The following is a 17834-nucleotide window of genomic DNA, read 5'->3' as shown; positions in this document are numbered from 1 at the left end:
TTACATTGTTAATGGGTGTGGTTACAGATAATGACAGTTTACGTTTACATGCAGGCTGATTGTGGATCAAACAATATGAACAAATTACATGGCGCATATCAATTATTTATTGATCTCTCTTCTATTTAGTAACTTCTCAGCTTGCGATATATTGACTTATTTTATTTCCATCTTCACTAACGTTCCTCTTTAAGGGCCAATGCTGTGCAGACTTGTCACTAGCCAGCAGGTGAGCAACGCATCTCTTACCATGGAGGGGAGCAGAAGAATTGCGCATGGTGCACAAGAGTGCCAGGTGCCACATAACAAGTGTGGCTACCATGATCTCCTCCATGATACTGCAGCCTCTGTTACTCTTCCAACCACTACATCTACCCTGGAGGAAGGGGCAGGGTTATAAATCATAGAGAGGGGAAGGGCCTTACATCAGAAACAGATAGGGTGAGTTATTGAGTCCACCGCAGCCCTGGGCCCCCTTGCGATTGGAAAGTCTACTCCATCAGTGATTATCCCTATAGGTGCAGTACAGTAGCCTAAATGGTTGGCGCTCTCGCCTTGCAGCGCTGGGTCCCTGGTATGAATCCCAGCCAGGGCACTATCTGCACAGAATTTGTATGTTCTCCCCCATGTGAAGGTTTCCTCCGGACACTCCCGTTTCCTTCCACATCCCAAAAACATACAGATAACTGAATTGGCTATAAATCGGCCTTGGACTACGATACGTACACTACAAGATACATACATAGACATATGACTATGGTAGGGATTATATTATGAGCTCCTCTGAGGGACCGTTAAGTGACAAGACAATATACTCTGTACAGTGCTGCAGAAGATGTTGGCGCTATATCATTACATAATAATAAAAAAAACTCTTGGGCAGCAAATAAATCCATGACCTCCGCTTCCTTCTCTGCAGCAGAATTCATACATTTGCCCGCCGAATGCGTCACCTTTGTGTTATTTCTGTTGAAAACACTAACACGTATGTTCGCCGCCTAGAAACGGCCAGGCCGCTGTACTCTGGTTGTAAAAAACGATAAGTTATTGCCAGAGAGGAACTGCAACGTGTTTGGCATAGCTGGGGAATTGTAGTGTGCTTTCTGGTTATTCAATAAATTGAGGCCCATGGCTAAACTGAAGGCGTTGCTGTGGAAAAACTTGTAAAATGCAATCATCCATGTTTAGGAATGCTCTTTTTCTATCCTGGCCTGTCCTCCAATGATTGGGACACACAACACCAAGGAGGATGGGGGGAGGGGAGGTGGACAGGGTACCGCACAGATAATTGGCTGAAGACAATACTCTGATTAGTTCCGCTCAATTTACCTCCAGCCTCTCGTTCGCTTGAGATTCTGTTGCATTTTAGAAGTGTCCAGTTATTTATGTCATTGAAGCAGATCTCCAGTATTCCGGTCTCACACTATTAAATCTGCATAATGGTCTACAAATGTGTCCCCTCCGTCCTCCGCTGTACACTGAATGGCTGGGAGAGAGGCTGAAATGACTCGTTTCTAAATGGTTCTATTCTGCTCTCACATTTTGTACAGTCATGCTGAGCTTATTGAATTAGGCTGTTCATTTGATGGGGCGGCCATACATTGGGTTCACAGCAGCAGCGATCCCTATCTTCATTTGGCTCATGCTTAAAGTGGACCTGAACTCAAAACTTCCTCTCTGCTCTAAAACATGAGCATCAGCAAAATAACCTTTGCAGAAAAACATTTCTTATACAAATCCTGCAATAAATCTGCAGTGTGTCTACTTCCTGCTTTCATGGAAGCAGACATCGGGTTAGCATTGTGTTTACAAATCAGCTGTTCTACCGAGGCAGCCAGCTGACACAGCTGAGAGATCATATTACAGTTGTGATTGGTGACATATGTGGAGGAATTAGAGGCTAAACTCTCTAAATATATACAGGATGCATTTCTCTATGTTTCCCTTTGGTCCTGTGGAAGAGTTCAGGTCCACTTTAATGCAAAATTCCACCATCATCATATAATCTTCATAAATGTAGATTGCTGTTGCAAAAGTGTTTTTGAAAATGTCAGTGCTGGAAAAATTAAAGGACACCTAAACTCAATTTTAATGAATGAAATAAGCAATACGGGTATGTGCCTTTATGGCAATCATATCTTACTGGATTCTTTGTTCATCTTTGTTGCTGCCCCTGGTCCCCAAATCCACCACTAAAATATTTTTTTGTAAAATTGCCAAATATCCAGCAACAGGAAGGGGCTGACCTCTTCTGTGTCACCCTTCCTCTTCCCTCCCATAACCCCCCTCTCGCCAACTTTTGCCAGCATATTGCCAGCCCTTGCACGCTCAAGTCCCTCTTGCACATCCAGTTCAAAGTTCATTAAGCACCGACCTGGATGCTGTTTTGGGTATGGCATCATTTTTTAAGATGGAGGACCCAGGAATGTGCAGGGAGTAAACATATGGAGTATATGTCTGTTTTTCTTCAGTTCAGGTTTGTTTAAATTATATTAAAAAAATAGATATTATTAATAATAATTTTTCCATTTCACTTTGCAGCCAACTAAGAATTCTCAGAACTGACAGTAAGCGCAAGCTGCACTTCTTTGCAACCATGGCAACAGTGCAGCGGCATCCCCCCACACGCTTTGAACGCCTCGGCGATCTGCGATCAGGAAATACCGTTCAAAGAACGGGATTTCCTGGAGGGCTTCCCCCATCGCCATGGCATCATCGACATTGTGACGTCATCGGGAGTCCCGATCCACCCCTCAGCGCTGCCTGCCGCTGATAGGCCAGGCTACGCAAGGGGTCTAAGGGGGGGGGGGGCGCGGCGGATAGCGGCGAATCGGCACAGAGAGGCGGCCATAGTGCTAGATGCATGTAGCAAAAAAAATAAATTTTGCAAATCGGCCCAGCAGGGCCTGAGAAATCCTCCTGCGCGGCTTACCCCAAACTACGTTCGGGGTTACCGCCAGGAAGGTTAACCCTTGCAATATACAATACAAAGCTGAACGAAAAAGCACTGAGTGGAATTCCCCTTTAAAGGACACCTGAACTGAGAGGAATATGGAGGCTGCCATATGTATTTATTTCCTTTTAAAACAATACCAGTTGCCTTTGTAGTTGTATTATTCTCTTTGGCTGCAGTTGTATCTGGATCACACATCTGAAACAAGCATGTGGCTACTCCAGTCAGACTTCAGTCACAAACATCTGATCTGCATGCTTGTTCAAGATCTATGGCTAAGAGTAATAGAGGCAGAGGATCAGCAAGACAGCCAGGCAATCTGCATTGTTTGAAAGGAAATATATATGGAAGGCTCCATATCTCTTTCACTTCAGGTGCCTTTTAACCCATTAGCAGCTTCAAAGGAGTTATCTTGTTTCAGATAAGTGCTCTGCTTTTGACCTCAGCTGGCAGAATTTGTTGTGCTGTAAATTCTTGGAATGTTTTGATGTCTCTCTACTAGCAAATGATATAGAAACTGAAAGCAGAAGTCATCTGTTATCGTCTCACACTGCCCCCTAGTGACAAGTGGCCATAAATACACATTACAGCAGTACTAATTAGTGACAAGGAAATGTAACAAATAAGACATAAAAAAAATGTCCTAAAATAAATTGGCCTGCAGCACTTGCAAGCCTCTAAATAAATTGGCTGCTAAAGGGTTAATAACCCCTACAGGAACTATTGACTGCTTTCCCTATGGCTTTCCATGTAAAAGCAACAACATAAATCACTCAATAAACTTTGCCTAATAAAGCCCAAGCATGTCATTTTCCAATATCCGAGTGCTCCTCAGCAGTCAGAAGCAGAAGTATCTACAAGATGCTGATTTATCGAGCTTGAGGGCAAATAGTGTACGATTTGAAACTGAGCCAAGCTGCTGAATTTGATAAACTAATTTTCATGATGCATGCTAACTGCCGACATACCTGAAAAACTAGCTTCTCCTTGCTTGTCTCCTTGCTTGTCTCAGGTCAGCAAGGCTGCTGACTGGGGCAGGGTTCCCCCTCTGCGATTGGACCCTTCCTCCTGACATGTCTGCTAACAGCCAATACATCACTGCAGTACCTGACCGGTCAGCTGCTGTGCAGAGAATTAATGGCAGCTTCAGGCTGCATTTACAGTATGATTTTTTTGGTGCGTTATTATATAAGTTATGATTGCACAGCGATGCTCTGTAATGGTCCAATTAAAATCAGCATGTTGGCTCTGTGGTACGTCACGTTCCGTCACAGTAGCGCAAGCCATGCTGTGCGCTACCAGAGATTACAGGTTCTACACAGACCATGGTATGTGTCTATGCATGACACACTGATACAGTGCTCTTAGTGGGTGGGGCATCTGGGCTGGACACAGGATGTAGCTTGTACACAGAAAGTAGCCACTAGTGCGGAAAGTTCAGCTCCTCCCCTGTTTCCTGGGTGCTCCAGGATCCCCTCCCCTGTGTAGATTTGAGGGACTTGTGATGTACTCTAGATTAAACAGGAAAGCCATTGCATATATGTGTGCTTTGGTTTGGTAGCCCTGTCTGGTCAATCACCTTTCATAATGACTAACTACCTGAAAGACTTACCACAAAGCCCCTCATTTGTACACAGTCTTGCAGGCTCTCTTGAAAGAACTAGAACGCCCAAACAGGTAGGTGCATCTAAAAAGGTATATATTTTTTTTATCAAAAACAGAGAAGCAGACAAACCCAAACAATTGTAAACTATCCAATCCATTGTTTCCTTAATGAACTGGTCATCAGCGTGGCAGATTTTTTTTCATACATACAATCGCAACTGGTTCCGATATCAGGAATAGTTTGGATCCTTTAACCTTCCTGGCGGTAACCCCTAGTCAGACTTGGAGTGAAAAAAAACAGCCAGGAGCGATAATCCTAAACCTGACACGGGGTAGCCACCTGGAGGTATAGGGAGATGTTGAGACAGTGGCAGCGTTTTAACTCACCTCCCCCCGGGATCCAGACGCCGACAGAGATAAGTGTTCTGATCCTTGGAGGCACAGAATTCCTTGGGTGAGGCAGCTATTTGTCGTCATGACGACAGATGGTGATTTCCCTATAGAGTTACAGTGCCACCAAGACGACGGAGGGAGAATTGCAGCGATGGATCCCAGGGAGGTGAGTTAGTGCATGGGCTGTCGCAGATGTCTCTGCGGGGTAAAAAATTGCACCACTATTAGACCCTAAAATCCAGAACTAATCATACCGCCATAGAGGTTAATGATGTGTATCAACTAAATATAATCTTTTCTTTAGATCCAAATAGATCGAAACTACAGTCATTCACTTAGAATTTCACTGTTAAAGGACCACTGTCACCAAGATATTAAAATTTCAAATACATGTAAAATATACACGCCGCCCTTAATTTCTTGGGGGTACAAGGAAGCCTACACGCGGCACCCCTGTTGAGATGCAATATATTGCATGGGCCAACTCCTGCAGGAAGAGCAGGTGGATAGTTTAGATCCTGCATATTCTGGTGGGCGAATGCAATATGCAAACACTTTGCTATTTTAATTAGTCAATAGACTTGAGGCAGCCAGTATTTAAGTCAGGAGTTGACCGGTCAGAGCACACATCCCTTTCTCTTGTGCTGCATCAAATACATGTAAACATATACAGATAAGACGTACATTTCTTCCCGAGTAAAATGAGCCATAAATTACCTTTCTCCCATGTTGCTGTCACTTACAGTAAGCAGTAGAAATCTGACAGAACCGACAGGTTTTGGACTAGCCCATCTCCTCAGAGGGAATTTTCAGAGTTTTCTTTATTTACAAAAGCACTTAGTAAATGGCAGTTGCTCTGTCCAACAGACAAAAAGTGTGCAGTGTGCACGGAGGCAGGCCAGCATCTTTTTACAGATTTTTTAAGAAGTGTGTTTGTAAAAAATTAAGGCCATGCTGAGAATACCCTATGGAGAGATGGACTAGCCCAAAACCTGTTGCTTCTGTCAGATTTTTACTACCTACTGTAAGTGACAGCAACATAGGAGAAAAGTCATTCATGCTCATTTTACTCTGTAAGAAACATGCTTCTTATTTGTATGTGTTTACATGTATTTTAAATTTTAGGTTCCGCCGCCCCCTCCATCTCACCATTCCACCGCTGGGACAGCTTGTAAACGGAGCTCGGCTGCACTACGCCTGAATGGGCTTGGTTTATTCCATTGAGCCTGAGCCTCAGCTCCTTGCTACCACACAGGTACAAGCCATCCTGTGCGGTGCGGCCATGCTCGTTCGCGTACAGGAGCATGGCCGCAAACTTCTGAGGGTCTCAGCACTGGACCAGTTGTCAGGTGGAGGACGTGGGAAGCATCTGAAGGATTCAGAGGCTTCCCTCTACAGAGGTAAGAATGTAATTTTACGACATGTGGATCTCACAGATTTGCTTTAATGGGCTTGTTTAGAGAGCAGAATACGAGTCTGAGGAAAGTGATCAAAGGACACTCCCAGTGGGCTGATCCCACAGAGTTTTGGAAACAGACACATGGACCATGTGACCAACATTTTGAGGCCTGCAAAAAAAAGTGTTATTTCTTTTTTTAAATTTGTGTTATTTAACTTGTGTGGCCTCGAGAACAAATGAGCACAAAACTCTGGAAGCTGTTCATACCTCTTAAAAAGTCTATACATATTGAAAAAGCACTGATACGCTTATAGGGTACTTTGTAAAACAGAAAAAAAAGAGACCTCTGCCTGATGATTATTATTCCAACTACCAGCTAACTAATTGTTAACAAATGTGTACGACATCCATCACCAGGCTGCCGAACTGCTACTTGTAATAAATGTCAACGTTATCTGATCGGGACGTGCGAGATGTCGATTCACACACAATAACAGGCCTCATAATTAGTAACAGGTTGATCTAGATAACGCTAAATCCCATGATCATACAAAGGAACTGAGGCAATTACTTCTTACAAACTCTTATCACTAGCTTTAGGCTGTGTTCCCACTAGAGCGGAGAATGGACATTTTTTGTCCCTTCTCCGCTTATCGTTAAACTGACAGTGAAAGGCTCTTATTTTATAAATAGGATACGTTCACACTTGTCACTCTGCAACGGATCTGTGCAGTCCATGATAATCCTGAGCAGTTGGAGTCAAGGAGTCAGAGCAATTATGACAGAGGCGCTATTCGTGACCTTGAGACTATACTGGCACACCTATAGACTTGAGGAAGCGGCTTGGCCGCGAAACGCGTTGTCACTTGTGCCCTAATAAAGCTTGAAAAACTTCAACTACGACTGTACGTATGAGTCCTACTGTGTCAAGGTAGGAACTTAAGTACCTTATCTTAATTACTACTAAACTTACAGTTACATGTCCACGGGCGCCTTCTATTCTCCTCCCAGTTTATCCTACCCCTGTCTAGGGGCGTGCACACTTGGAAGGCTCTTCCAGTGGCATACTTTTTTGGAGCTGCGACCAACCACACTGCTAGAAGCAAGGCCGAGTGAGGACGGTACTTCCTCACATGCGATCAAAAGTGGGTGCATATATATAGCAACCCAAACCTTGTGAGTATATTTCCTTCGATCTGCACACATATTCTGGTGCCCCTTTGATAATACACCAGATCGGGCTCCCGGTCTCTCTGTGTCTTTTTTGTCTCCTACAAAGAACTCACTCAGAGCAATTATGGGTACCTGGAGTCGGAGTTGTTGGTTTCATAAACTGTGGAGTTGGATTCGCATGATTTCTGTACCAACTCCATAGCCCTGGTAAGTATTAGACTAAGGAGTTGAAGTCCAGAAGTCAGAGCAGTTTTGGGTACCTGGAGTTGGAGTCGGTGGTTTCATAACCTGAGGCACTGGAGTCGGATGATTTTTGTACCGACTACACAGCCCACAAACAGTCTTTCCTACAATTGCTTTTTATTGGTCAATTGCAATTGACCACATTTTCATACTGAACCACATAAAATAACAGAGCAAAGAAAAAGCAGGTGTCAAACTGTATATACTATACAAAAGAGTCCATCCAAGATGCTAAATAAAATTTCCATTAGGTATGTTATTATCTTCTCAGGTGTGGCGTACAAATTCACAGCTGCCTCACTACTCTAGATCAGTGTCTGATAAATGTGGAAGGATCTTCTCTCTAGTGTGTAGAAACTTTCTTTGCACCTCTCGAATAGACTAAAGATCTGTTGAAGCTCCGTGAGTACCTTTTTCCATCTGATTTGGTCATAACCTATTATTCTAGGTTACTGGAAGCAAGTAATTACATTTCTTCATGACATTCTGATCCTAATACAGGCTAATGTAATAATTACCCCAAAAATGTTACATCGCAATACACTTCCCCTATTAGAAACAATACACGCTGCACAACAAAGGCTTTCAAAGCACTTGATCAAACCAACTGTCCCACCACACAGAGAAAGGGTCAAAGCTATAAATATGATTGGACTCTTTCCAAAAACTCATGCATGACGAACTTCACATTCAACTTCACTAACTGTGATTATCTTAGGTTCCCTGGTATTTAGACAAATGTCCTTTTTTGTTGTTTTTAAATTAACCACTTAGTTTTAATACAGAAAGGGACACCGAGAGCCCAATATAGTGTAATAAGTACTGATAAAGGGAATTATGAAAGTAAGTAGAAATATACTCACAAACCGGGGTTACCTACTAGGTAAACACTGTAAATGCAGGTCAGGATATTAGACCTGTCCTCGCTCAGGATTAAGAAGTCCCTCTCTGTAGATCAAGGAAAGAAGGTGGTATATCACCCCTCCACACGGAGTGGACTCAATTCTGATATAAAGCAAACAGAGGTACCAAAAGGATAAAAATATACTAAAATTCTAAAAATTGCTACGGAGGCAGTGGTGGACTTACCTCCCTGAAGCAGACACAAGAACAGTCAATTTCAAAACAGACGTAAATTTATTGACGTACTCCAGAACAAAGTTGCAACGCGTTGCGCAGGTTTAACCCCGCTTCATCAGGCAATAAACGAGGGGTATATGGCAATAAAAGGTCAGGATTTTGCTAAGCGCCTCTGTTAGCTACTTAGTTTTAAGTACCTGAGAAATTATTCACTTTGTTATTCTGCCAATTGCAAATTTGCTCTGTAGATATTACGTCACGTAAAATGTTTATATGCACATCACACAAATGTCCTTTGTAATAACTGAGTTTCCCCTGACCATTTCTTTGTTCTGCGCACTTGTCCTAAAGCGGGATTGTCAGCTATAAAATCAAATTCCATTTATTTACTGCTCTGTGTTTATTATGCAGTCTACAGCCTGACCCTGCATTGCAAGCATTCCAATATAATCAGAAATGTTTCTGCTGTAATAAATCTTATCTCAGTCAGCCTGGCTCTATTTGGTACATAGAAATACACCTCACCCCTCTGCAGAAGCTGCTGAAATACAATCTATGCTGTGCTCAGGTGTTTACAAAGCAAGCTAGATATGACTGTGCAGTTTCTAGGAGAAAAAAATGTAATGGAGGAAATTACATCAGGACTGGCTTCAGTCTGAGGTAATAAAGATCTGTTATGTAAGTAGAACAAGTATTTATCTACTTATATATGTGTTTTCTTTTTCCTGGCGTAGTATGGCCGCCCCTGCTGCTTTAATAAACCGTGTGAGCCAAGTTTAAAAAAAAAATTAAAGAATACAGTTTTTTATTTCAAAATCTTCATTAATATTAACCGAATAATGTAAAGTAGCACAATAATACTGTCAAATAAACACATATCAACTACAAGTTAATCACTGAGTAAGATGAGCCTTGTATGGCTACAGACATAAATAAATTAAAACAAACAATGTGTGAATCTAACAGCGTATCTCCTGACGGCATTCTCAATTTGGGCTAAACCATGAAAATATATACCATAAATTCTCTACTGCTGCACTACCTAAAGTATTATGGTTTAGTCTTACCAAAATTTTGAAGGGCAAGCATGAGATAAAAAAGTAGTCAAGAACAGAAGGTAGAATAAACTAAAATAACATATCATTCCGGGCCTGCTCAAATTATTCTAACAACAGAGTTTGGGTACCCAACAGCGGGTAGAAAAAAAATGTATTCATATCTCAAAGGATACGGGAAAATGTAGTAAATGTATAGTTCGTTTACATTTTTGTTTATATCTTAATCTCCAAAGTACAGTAAATTTCAAAAATCATTTTACTGCAGTCCTTGGCTACTTTATTCTGCTCTGTTCAGCTTTGTGTACATTTTTGGGGGGTTGTTGTTTTTTGGACTGAAAGGTTGTTAAGTTATTTACATTTGAAAGATTTTCAGGCATGATAAATGGTTGGGTTTTTCTTTTTCAGTTGTTAAAATTACCTTACGTTGTTTCTAAAACTTCTGTTCAAAGGTTATGACAGAAAATGTAATATCTATTTTGAACTTTGTATGTATGCATAAACTGAACCCATTACACTGACAGCTTGAAAACTTCACCATTAACTCATCAAAAAGGACCTCCCAGCCATGTCCAGGAAGCAAGTCTCGGGAACATGCCCAGGAGCATGTATACTACAAAACAAGGTCAGCTACATGGATGTGTGATGGTCGTGAAATGGGGCATAAGAAAGGTTTTTGCTATCTGGCCATATCTTCCTTTCTTTGTATTTTTATAGCTATGCATGCTGGTAGACTATTCCACCATAAATAACGATAAATACTAAATTTAATGTATATTTATCAAAATTATATTGGGCAACACAGTGGCTGAGTGGTTAGCACTTTCATCTTCTAGCACTAGAGCCTCAATTTAGAAATCAAGCGATTATTCACTTGGAGTTGGTATCTCCTTGTGTTAGTATGGGTTTCCCCCCACATTCAAAAACATGAGGGTACACAGGTTTTTGACTTTCCCCCAAAACTGGTTCCAGTCTGGCTGCTGTTTTAGCCGACAGGCTGTCATTTTTGTGATATGATGTGAAATGTTAAATGTTATGTATATTATTGCACTAGGCACTCTAGCACTGAGCACTTTATTGTACCCATGACGAAGCCCCCCTTTGAGGGGGTGAAACATGAAGGGCTTGTTATGAAGGAGGGTGTTTTTTGGTTTACATAGCAGTGTAAGTTGTGGTGGATCCCCCTTTGATACATTTGGGATCATTTACAGGATCTGCACCCCAACCGACAGTTCACTCTTTTCACAACTGATTTTATCAGCACAACCAATGTTTTTATCCTATATTAATTAAAAGTTAAGATTTATGATCTAGACTCCTTTAATTAAAGTTAATCCTTGTGTATTGTTGGAAAAGGTATCAGCACAATATCAATGCTTAACAAAACAATAATTATACTACAATATCGTTATAATAATTGTTCCACATTATCATTTAAGAAAATAAAAATACGCTTTTAAGCTAGCGGTACAGGCCTAGTAAGTTTGCTAAATGTTTAAATGCTGTAAAAAAGTTTTCACCTTACAGTTTTGTACTAAAAAAAAACTCTGACGTTCAACTGAACCATAAATTATAAATGTAATAAAGCATATCACGTAGCAAGTAGAATGATTGTGTAGATTAATAAAAATGTTATGCAAGATGTAATTAATATTTCTGGTTTTACCAATAATAGCTACTTTGACTTTCGGCCTAAATATTTTACACAATTATGAAAAAGTATCTAAAATTAAGAAATTATATTAAACTACTCTGTACTTTTTTATTATATGATAGTTTAGGGGAAAATGTTACTTCTTCAATTTTAAACCAACATTTTATAAATGCATTCAAAATATTACAATGTTACAATATTTTTTATAAAATAAAATCCTTTTGTTTGAAATGACCGGATTGAACCCATGATATTTCTCAGCGTGAACTAAATAACAAGACTGTGTCTAGCAATTGAAATCATTACACGTGTACAGGTTGCATGTTCACGTGAGCATCTGATTTACCAGTGACATAAACCGTCAACGTGTTCAACCAGTAAATAAGGTGCGCTGCTTGTCATTGTAGCTTGTTACCTTCATATCTCCAACCATTAGTTATATTAGTGCTCTGATATCATAAGTTACTGATCCTCAAACATGCTGTAGTGTGGCCAAATAAACTCAAATATATAATAAACATACAAACACAGCAAAGGCTCATGTTTAGGAAAAATGCTGACAAACACATATACTGTAGGAGATAATTAAATATGTGTGTGTGTGCGTGCGTGTGTACATGTTTACATGACAAGCACTTAAAGTGACACTGAACCGAAAATAAACTTATGATATAATGAACTGTATGGTTAGCACAGATAATTGATAGAACATGAGTAGCAAATAAAAGATTCTCATATTTTTATTTTCAGTTACATAGCTGTTTTTTCTATCACACTGCATTAGTCTCTAATATTTGCAGTTTACATACTACACTCTGCATTTTAAACTGTAAAATAGAGCAGAGCTAATGACCCTTTGAACTTTCCCGCAGTTAAACCTTATCACGAGCTGTCTTTCACTGTTTCTAGGCTGTTTAAGCTATTCAGAAAACAGGACTGAGTTTAACCAAGTTGGTAGCTCAGAGAAGCTCTTTTGCATAGATAACAACTCAAATGTTTTAACTCTTCCTGTACAAGATAATCGCATGAGACTTTTTCCCTCTGTTAGTAATGTTCTATTTCTTATCTGTACACATACAAGTCATTATCTCATAAGTTTATTTTAGCTTTAGATTTGTGTTAAAATGAAATGTAAAATAGGGAACTATGTTTATGTATATGTAAAAAATCTTATTCATGCATGGACAGTGTATATTATGCTATACTGTCACCTGGATGTACATATGAATTGTTCCACCATGTTTGAACTAATCGGCATTGCCAGAATTATTGTACTCGATTTTTAATAGTTTGTTTCTTATATTTGGAATTATACCTTCTGTGTAGTACACTGGAAATGTTTCCACTATACAAAAAACTGTGAATAAGTATAGAGTCTATCTAGGCACACATAGACAGCAAAAGTGCAGATGTTCATACAACAGAGAGTGCTGCTACCAGTTCACCTGAACACAAACACAATAATTGGCTGAATGTGATGAAACAAATAGAAACATTTGAGGTTCTCAACTTTCCAGCTCACGTTCGAAACCCAGCAATGCAGGCCATGTCCTTGAACATATCTCTGTCTAGCAGGAGGAAAGTGGCAACCCAGGTGCATGTACAGTGGAAGCAGTGCATGGCTTAGTACAGTATCAACAGGCTCTGTACAGTAAAAGGCAGCCACCTGGTTCACTATAAGTGGAATGCAGTAGCCCATGTCCATGTACAATGAAAGGCAGCAGCCCGTTCCTGTACACTAAAGGCAGCAGTCCCTGTTCCTGTACACTAAAGGCAGCAACCCTGTCTCTGTACAATAAAGGCAGCAGCCCTGTCTCTGTACAATAAAGGCAGCAGCGCTGTCTCTGTACAATAAAGGCAGCAGCGCTGTCTCTGTACAATAAAGGCAGCAGCGCTGTCTCTGTACAATAAAGGCAGCAGCCCTGTCTGTACAATAAAGGCAGCAGCCCCTTCTCTGTACAACAAAGGCAGCAGCCCCTTTTCCTGTACACTAAATGCAGCAGCCCCTGTCCCTACACAGCAGAAACAGCCCCTGTCCCTGCACAGTAGAAGCAGCCCCTGTCCCTGCACAGCAGAAGCAGCCCCTGTCCCTGCACAACAGAAGCAGCCCCTGTACCTACACAGCAGAAGCAGCCCCTGTCCCTGCACAGTAGAAGCAGCCCCTGTCCCTGCACAGTAGAAGCAGCCCCTGTCCATGCATAGTGGAAGCAGCCCCAGTCCCTGTACATTATAAAGCAGTGGCCCCAGTCCCTGTACATTAGAAGGCAGTGGCCCCAGTCCCTGTATATTAGAAGCAGCCCATGTCTCTGTACATTACAAGGCAGTGGCCCCAGTCCCTGTACACTAGAAGGCAGTGCCCCCAGTCCCTGCACATTAGAAGGTAGTGGCCCCAGTCCCTGTACACTAGAAGGCAGTGGCCCCAGTCCCTGTATATTAGAAGTAGCCTGTGTCCCTGTACACTAGAAGGCAGTGGCCCCAGTCCCTGTACATTACAAGGCAGTGGCCCCAGTCCCTGTACATTACAAGGCAGTGGCCCCAGTCCCTGTACATTACAAGGCAGTGGCCCCAGTCCCTGTACATTACAAGGCAGTGGCCCCAGTCCCTGTATATTAGAAGTAGCCTGTGTCCCTGTACACTAGAAGGCAGTGGCCCCAGTCCCTGCACATTAGAAGGCAGTGGCCCCAGTCCCTGTACATTACAAGGCAGTGGCCCCAGTCCCTGTACATTACAAGGCAGTGGCCCCAGTCCCTGTACACTAGAAGGCAGTGGCCCCAGTCCCTGTATATTAGAAGTAGCCTGTGTCCCTGTACACTAGAAGGCAGTGGCCCCAGTCCCTGTACATTACAAGGCAGTGGCCCCAGTCCCTGTACATTACAAGGCAGTGGCCCCAGTCCCTGTACATTACAAGGCAGTGGCCCCAGTCCCCGTACACTACAAGGCAGTGGCCCCAGTCCCTGTACACTAGAAGGCAGTGACTCCAGTCCCTGTAAATTAGAAGTAGCCTGTGTCCCCGTACACTACAAGGCAGTGGCCCCAGTCCCTGTACATTACAAGGCAGTGGCCCCAGTCCCTGTAGAGCGTAAGCAGCCCAGGCAGCGCATGTCTGCAGCCTCCTTCCCTCCAGATGAGCCTGCGATGCCTTTGATCGTCCCCCTGCCTGGGAAGCGCAGAACAGTCTCTCCAGTGTGAGCAGCATTGATGGATTACAGTGAGCCTCCTTCTTCTTCCAGCACCAGCAGCAGCACCATCAACAACCTGCTGCAGCGTCAGCCCCGGATCCCCGTGTGGTTTTACTGTGTTTAGATTGAAGTGGAGCAACATGAAAGGGTGGCCACTATAAATATTTGCAGGGATGTAATTCAGACGCTATTTGTCTGTTCTCCATAAAATATTGCCCAGCTGTCTGAATTCCCCAGACTGTTCTAGCCTATACTACAATAACAACAGGCCTCACTACACTACAGCAATGTGTGAGCGCCTATTTATAGGCTGGCTGCAGGCATTCCATACAACGGACTGGTAACCCGGAGCAACCAAGTCAAAGCATCTTCCACTGGTCCTGCAGTATCCCATGGCAACCAGTTATGCAGTAACTCATGACAACAAATTATTAACATTTTTTTAGATCCTGTAGTATCTCTTGCCAACTGATTGCAATAATTTTTTTTACTGATCCTGCTGTAACTTAAGGTGCCATTAATGGTCCAATTTTTTCATCAGATGTTATCTTTTGATGCGATTTGAATGGTCGTAACTAGTCAGAAGGCAATTATCGATTGTTCCCATTAACGAAACAATTTAAGAAGGTTTTACATTCCGATTCGATCATAAAATCAAACTTTCGGATCAATAATTTTTCCTTTTCGGATCAACACAAGAATCGTATCACATCGATTTGCACCACAAACTGCGCCGTTTTTTAATACAATTCTATACAATCATAAAAAGTGTGTTGGAAGATCTAATCTGAAAGAAAATTGTACCGTTAATGGGCACCTTTATAGAAAACAATTCTTAGGCATCTTTCACTGTTCCCGCAGTCATGGTAACCAACACTGCATCTTTCATTGATTCTATGGTATCCCATAACAACCAATTCTAAGCATTTATAACTGGTTGTGTAGGAGCCCATAGCATCTGATTCACCAGTTCCTGTTAGAACCTGTTAATGTATTTAAGCATCATTTATTAAAACTGCTGTAATAAATTACAGCATCCAATTCTGAGGTGTCTTTCAATGGCCTGACTGTGGTAAACCCAAACCTTAATATGTTTTTAGACTGTGTTCAGCCCTCCTGTTTCCTAACCTGTCTCACTGGTCTCTATCTCAAACCAAATTTTCAGTCTGACTCCTGTACGTAAAGAAACGGCACACTTTAGACTACCTTTGTCCAAACAACCATTCGTGATCGTTTTGGGTGACAGGTTAAAGTGAACCTCCGGACTAAAAATCTACTCAGCAGAACTGAAAAGGCTTGGTGTTTCTTTAACAGTTTCACAGCATCAGAACTTTGTTTTTCCTACCAAAGCATTATTTTTAGCTGCATTTTTACCTAAGCTCCACCCATCAAAGAAAAAAAGCCCAGGCTTTTTTCCCCTGATGCTGTGCAGAGCATGATGGGATTTCCTATGTTGTTGTTCACGTTGCCTAGCAACTGGGAGAGGTGCTCAGGACACAGGGCATTTGGAACTGTGTCTCATGCTCCCTGTCATCTCCTTTCAACCAAAAAGATGGCTGCTATCATGAAATCAAACATTTGCCTGTTCTTGTAAAACAGTGTGAGTAAGAGATTACATTACCTATCTATTTTAATTAACATAACTAATGTAACTTAATGACAGTATGTTTGTTTAGGCTGGAGTTCCTCTTATGTGTACAGGTGTTCCACTAATGTTCACAAAGTGATCGTTCACACCTGGATATTCTAAAAAAAACAATCCCCAGATGTTATTGTTATAGCTTACTGCAGCTCGGCCTTGCACATCCCCCCCCCCCCCCCCCCCAATTCCATTGTGAAAAACTACTTTGCAGAAGAGAGCTGATCAGAGACTTTGTGCAGATAAACAGTCATCAGTAACTATTATTTTGGGGTGACAAAAGACTAAGGTGTGTATCAGGCCTTACCCAAAGCCATGGGATCATCACCCAATCTAGTGTGTGATACAGACGGATCACCAATACATCAATCTATTTAGCCATACATAGATCGGAAGCAGCTGCATTTAGCAATCAAACTGATCAGAAAATAGCAATCAATATACCACCTTCCATCACCCTACTCAAAAAAATTGATCATATTCCTGGCCTGACATGGATGGGAAGACTTGCCCCAAAAATAACATTATGACAGCTGGTTAAATCTTACTTTGAGTGAGGAGTAGGGTATAAAAAAAACCTCCATAATTTTTTCAGACACTTAAAAGGACAATGTGTTTCGCGGGTATTTCCCACTTCTTCAGATCACAGTGTCTTTGTGTAGAACACCTCGGACATGCAACGTCTACATCATCACCCAATCTAGTGTGAAGCAAATGGACCACCAAATAAATCAATGCAGCTAGCCATACACGGATCGACAGCAGCCGCATTTGGCAAAGAAATTCAAACTGACCACATTTCATCACCCTCCCTATGAGAAATTTATCATGATGCTGCCCTCCTAGTTCTTTGTTACCAACTCCTTAGAGAATGATAACCTAGCCACCAATCCAGCAAAGTAGATATTTTCAGTTTTGACCAATCAATAACAGGGATTTTTAAAATAAAAAAAAAAATCCCAGTACAATCAAAATGATTGATTTTGTCTGACTTGAAGACAAAACTGATCTGTGGCAGATTGCTCAGTCGTATTATGTTTCATATGAACTGCATGTGCACTTACAGAATAAATCACAGTTTCATAAAATACACATGAAAGCGAGCCAAATCGTGTAGGTATTACGCTTTCATTTACGGATTTATGGGATATGTGTGTACTGTCTGCAATCGCTCAACTACTACAGACTAAAAGATACATCACTAATACGACACAAAGTCGTTTCTCGGTTGCCACAAACATAGCAATCAGTTTGATCAATCAACTTTTTGACTGACTTAAGGTGAAATGCCCAATGCGATTGGAAGTAAAATGTCGATTATAAAAAAAGTTTTTCCAATCAAATAAACTGCCAAACGATCACCTTAAAAGTGGCCACTAACGGTCCAATTTCTAGCAAAAAAATTGTTCGAGCGATCAGAAATTCTGATCGGATTAGTTGTAAATAATCTCAGTTGATGGA

At 41.6% G+C, this 17834-nt stretch overlaps 1 protein-coding gene across 3 annotated transcripts in view; it reads right to left on the bottom strand.

The window, feature by feature from the left end:
* MKX (mohawk homeobox) overlaps positions 1–17834 on the bottom strand; it is a 164943-nt gene that overhangs the window by 141436 nt on the left and 5673 nt on the right. The window contains exon 1 of one of the 3 annotated variants that reach the window (XM_068235730.1): positions 3922–3947. The exons of the other annotated variants lie outside the window; for them this stretch is intronic. The gene's annotated coding sequence lies outside the window, so the exon portion shown is untranslated. Of the gene's footprint in view, positions 1–3921; positions 3948–17834 lie in introns of those variants that run through there. 3 annotated transcript variants of the gene reach the window in all.

The sequence above is a fragment of the Hyperolius riggenbachi genome, chromosome 5 (assembly GCF_040937935.1).
Source record: "Hyperolius riggenbachi isolate aHypRig1 chromosome 5, aHypRig1.pri, whole genome shotgun sequence".
In the NCBI taxonomy this organism is placed as follows: domain Eukaryota; kingdom Metazoa; phylum Chordata; class Amphibia; order Anura; family Hyperoliidae; genus Hyperolius; species Hyperolius riggenbachi.
The sequence above is the reverse complement of the archived record's forward strand: the minus strand, read 5'-3'. Positions and strand labels throughout refer to the sequence as shown.